The following is a 5,603-nucleotide window of genomic DNA, read 5'->3' as shown; positions in this document are numbered from 1 at the left end:
TCATTTGGTTCAGTCTTATGATCCACAGTCTTATGCTGAGGCTGTTGTGCATCCCTCTTGGGATTCCGCCATGGAGGAGGAGTACAACTCCCTTCTCGAGAACCAGACATGGGATCCGGTCCCCCTTCCTTCAGGAAGGAAACTTGTCCGATGCAAATGGGTCTACAGGACCAAGAGTGCTGCAGATGGGCAAATCACCAGACAAAAAGCCAGGTTAGTAGCCAAAGGCTTCCAGCAAGTGTATGGCATTGATTATGATGAGACCTTTGCTCCAATAGCAAAGATGGATTCCATACGCCTTGCACTTGCCATTGCGGCTGCCCAGGGGTGGGAAGTACATCAGATGGATGTGAAGAATGCCTTTCTTCATGGAGACCTATCTGAGGAGATCTACATGGAGCAGCCACATGGTTTCATTTAGGATTCATCTTTGATCTGCAAATTGAAGAAGTCTCTCTATGGCCTTAAGCAGGCCCTGAGAGCTTGGTATGCGAAGATGGATTCTTTTCTCTTATCACAAAACTTGGAAAGATGTAAGTCTGATCCAAATGTTTACATGATCTGGACACATGACTCTCTTCTTATCTTAGTTTTGTATGTGGATGATCTCCTGATCACCGGCAGCTCGGCTTCAGCCATTGCTACAGTCAAGAGGACCTTGCATGATAGGTTCTTGATGACAGACATGGGTCCATTACACTTCTTTTTTAGTCTTGAGATCAACCAGGATGCCACAGGTATCAAACTCTCTTAGGCTAAATATGCACGGGATCTCCTCGAGAGATTTCACATGACTGATTGTAAGCTAGCACTGACTCCTTTTCTGTTTGGGGTCTGCCTTGAGGATGGAGGTGAAACTCCATTAGTTGACAGTACTCTCTATTGACAGCTAGTGGGGAGCTTACTGTACCACACCCACTCTAGACCAGATCTCTCATATGCAGTAGGGGCAGTTTCCAGATACATGCAGGAGCTGCGTGAGCTACACTGGAAAGCTACCAAGCGCATCCTCTGATATGTGCAGGGCACCATCACCTTCGAGATTCACTATGCAGCAAGCACTGCATTGAATCTCCTTGGCTTCACAGATTCTAATTGGGTGGGCGATAGCATTGATTGCAAGTCCACCTCTGGATATTCACTCAGTCTAGGGTTTGGACCTATCTATTGGTCGAGCAAGAAGCAGGCTGCTATTGCTTTCTCTTCAGCTGAGGCCGAGTACAGAGGAGTAGTCAACATCACCTTTCAGGCTCTGTGGCTACAACACTTCCTCACTAAGTTGGGCATCTAGTTCCACCAGCCCACTGTCATCTGGTGTGAAAATCAGAGCACTCTCAAATTTTGCAGGGATCCAGTACAGTGGCAGTGGATGAAGCACATAGAGATCCATATGCACTACATCAGAGACTTAGTACATGATTGGGTCATTGATTTGCAGTTCTGTCCTTCAGCAGAATAGACTGCGGACATCTTCACCAAGACATTCACTGAGCAGAAGTTTCACTCTTTGTGCGATAGTCTTGGAGTGAAGGACACATTTGCTTAGAAACTGCCTTTTCTTCCTCTTTTCTTTTGATTACATTGTATTTTGAGGGGGGGGGGGGGGGGGGTTCCCACGAGGTTTTCCCTCTTTCCTCAATTTTAGTACAAGTTGCATTGCATTTTGGGTGACCTTTGGCCTTAGTTTCCAGGGTCCATTTTCTATTTTTCCCGATAGTGGTGTTTAGGGGGGGTGTTGGAGGTACTACACACCTAGGACCTTCATTACTGGCACATGCGGACACTTAGTTAGAGCATTCACTAACATGCAAGGCTTCAACATTGGAATCTTCACCAGATTGGCTCCTTTGACTATCCATGCATGCATGGGACTACATGCAAGATCCTTTCTGCATGATTTACTCCCTGATTTGCTCCTCTTTTCACTCCGCAACTAGCTAGTTCTCTTCGTAACTTGGTGTAGGTGTCGAGTCCTCTCATTGATCACCACTATGCGCATTACCTTGGGATCTTCACCCAGTGATGCTATATCATGAGCATTGTAACCTATTTTTTGAATATCAATATAACTCATTTTGTTCTTTCAATTTTCTTTTAGTGTTTTTGCTCTGCAAAGCTGTGTGTTCAACCTTTACTAGCTAGATTCATCTGTGCAAGTTTTCTAACACATTTACAGTTTTTTAAATATATTTATGAGTTAAGTTTTATTTTTTTAAAGTAAAAGTCAACGTTTTTGGAGTTGGTCACATGGAGGATATTAGTCTTTTATCCTCATCCATGTGAGTATTGTGGAAAGATATTCAACTTTCACCTTGTATTTGAGATGGGGCATGAAGCCTAGATTGGGAAGAACACAAGAGAGATTGTGTCCTCACAAGACATGGAGTGTGAGGACAAGTAATGCTTTTGGTGTAATGGTGGATGCAAATACTGCAAAGAAGTGGTAAGAGAATTCAAGCATGCACAAGCGAGCCTAAGCCACAACTAGAACCAAAGCCTCAAGCCTGAGCTAGAGTAGAGTTATAGCTAGAGTCAAAGCTATGAGCATGATTCAATTTATAGCCTTCTTGAAACCACCATTTAGTAGAAGACTTACAGCCTCTACTAGACACTAGTTTGCAATCATCTTCAAACTGACATTAGTTTGCAGTCATCTTCAAATCGTCATTTGTGAGCACTTCCAATTAGAAGAAGACATCAAATTCCAACTAAATAAAGAAATGTTTCAGGAACTGTTGAGCATTAGAGCCAAGTTCCATTAGTCTGCATTCATCTTCAAAATGCCATTTCCGAGCACTTCTAATTAGTAGAAGAAATCAACTTATAGCCAAATTAGGGAATGTTCCAGGAACTATTGAGTCTTGGAGCCAAGTTCTAGAGTTGGTGGTCAATCTTAAATCACCATTCAATAGAAAAATTTGACTTTTGCTACCCATTTGGCTTGTGGTATTCCTAAAAACCACCAAATTTATAGAGCACATTCAACCATTTGCAACTATCCTTGTCTCTCTGCTTGGACTCACATATAGCCCTTTGGATTAATGGAGAGAATGTTGGACACCTAATTTGTTTGAGTTGGTGTGAAGGAATATGGACTGTGATTGGGAGTCCAAGGGACGTTGGAATAATATTGCAAAGATCAGGACATTTTACATTTATATATGTATCATCTTTAATGAAATGGAAATTCATACTTATTCTTTCAAATTTTGGCTCTAATACCACTATTGGGCTAAGAGATAGAATTTGAAAGAATAAACATGAATTGCCATTTCATTAAGATGATACAGATATAAATACAGTTTCTTGTGACCTTTGGAATCATCTCCCAAGGTCCCTTGTACTCAATAATAGTTCATATTCCTTCACAACACCCTAACAGATTCTCAAGTGGTGCAAACAAACAACTCCCAAAAAGAGGATGATGTAGTATGAATGCTAGTAATGCAGTGGTTGCTACAACACGAGGTGAATTATGTGGGGTGGGGGGAACTATCGACCACATGTGGCCATATAGTTGAGAAGTAGGTGATGGAAGCAATATTGGTCAGAATGGGGGTTGTGGTGGGGGGGGGGGGGGGGGGGGGGTGTCTTGTAACATTCCTTTTTCTAATTCCCAAGTTTTGTAATGTAATAAAAATATGATAATGCTAAAGGGTCAACATAAATATATGCCAACATTGTCTAATGTAATTATTTTTCTAATTTAATTATAAATTGCTAAAGCTTAAGATGAGGACAAGCCTATATGAATCCCGATGTTTTGAAATGATAGCTTGCTTAGGAAGCCTATAAGGGAGATTTGGAAAGTTTCCTATCTCCCCTAAATTTAATGTTCCCCGCCCCTGATGTTCTAAGTAAACTACCAACTGCCAATTAGTTATGAGAGGAATGTGGGAGGAGGTATTAGAACCAACCAAGCATGGGGGACATACCTTACAGTAGAGTCCTAGTTAACTTTATAGCTTAAGAATGGGACCTCAGACCTCTCATTTGTAGCGTGGCATTTGGGGAGAAAGGAAGGGATTGGGATTTTTGAGTTAAATAAGTGTAGTGATTAGATAATGGAGACAGAGAAAAAGAGACTTGAGATGTTTGTAAACCCAAAAACCCTGTGAACTTGTGAACCTATAGACCTATGATTAGAAGTCAAACTAAAGAGTCTAGGCTTGAATTATGTTAGCTAAGGAAACTAGAGAGAGAGCCCTCCACCTAAATTAGGTAAATGAAGAAGAGTTTTGTTATTTTGGTTGTGTTTGTGCACATGAACCATTGGAAAGAGGGAGGATCACCAACGGAAGTGTAGGAAGTGGTGAAGGAGTCTCCCTTTGTGTTATGCTAGCCCTCATTGGCCATATTTTGATATGTATTTAGCCCAAACTCAGTGCTTGAGAAGTGGCATCCTTGTTTCGTAGCCATTGAAGGAGATTGGCCTTCATCGTATACCCCCCTAAATTGACCTCTTTGGTTTAATACCTTAAGTGAAGAATCCTTTAGACATCAGATTTGGCTCGAGGTGGTTAGTTGCAAGAAATTTGTAGTACAGTTATGCCTATAGTTGGGTGGAGAGTGGCAGTGCGTTCTTCAGTTTCTAATAGAATTAAGTGGAACAAATAAGTGTATTCTTATCTTGTAAATAAAAATAAAATGCTTTTAAATGCTACATATCTATATACTATGTTGGAATTTATTATGTATGTATGCATTAGTAGGCTTAAAGTTGTTGTATAATCATGTTGAATATTATGTTGAAATGAACATGAATACAGTGCAGAGATCTAACATAGCTCACTTGGATGTTACTCTACATTTCTATTATAGATATGAATTTTATATTCAATGGAATCCTTTCTCTCATGCTAAGTGAGAATTTCTCTGTGTTGTATGTTCATAAATGAAAATCTAGCTTTGGTTGTATTGGATGTATATATATACATTTAATTCATGTTTATGAATGCCTCCATGTTGAATCTCTTTAAAGTAAGACTAATATGTTGGTGGGAGTTCAAGCGTCAATAAGGTCATTAGAGGTCAACCATCAAGCAGCCTCAATGTTTCATAAGTAATGGAGATGAGTAAGCTGGAAGTCAACCTGGTTAAAGGTAGACTAATTTGGGACTAAGCCCCTTAGTGATTTGGTTCATTGGAAAATTCAGGGATGGTATTCCACGTAGATATGGAAAAGTGTTGGAAATTTTGAGTTTGAATGGCCCCCAGCCTTAGCCCATTATCACTGGTTGTTACAAGGGTATGACCCAATGCCAGTTGAAAAGGGGCCATGGAACTATCAATATATCAATCCTTGGAAGAGTTTAAAGTGCACATTATAGGAAAAGTCCCAATATTGTGCAGCTCCAATAGATAGGTCGCATGTTGATGGCATCAATTTTGTTAACCCTGCACATCAAGTGATCGCATCAGGACCTCATAAATTGGAGAAATAAAAGTATCAATCCCCTGAGAGAGATGAGGGTTGATGTCACAATGATGTCATGATTGATGATGTGCCAGTGCTACATGGATGACACATGCCACTTAGATACGATTTCAGCTAACCAATATATCAGAATATCATAACCTTGAAGGAGTGAATAATGTGGGCT

Source organism: Pinus tabuliformis, chromosome Q, assembly GCF_031772625.1.
Source record: "Pinus tabuliformis cultivar Carrire ecotype Pingquan chromosome Q, CPIR1, whole genome shotgun sequence".
NCBI lineage: Eukaryota > Viridiplantae > Streptophyta > Pinopsida > Pinales > Pinaceae > Pinus > Pinus tabuliformis.
This window is presented reverse-complemented; position numbering follows the sequence as displayed.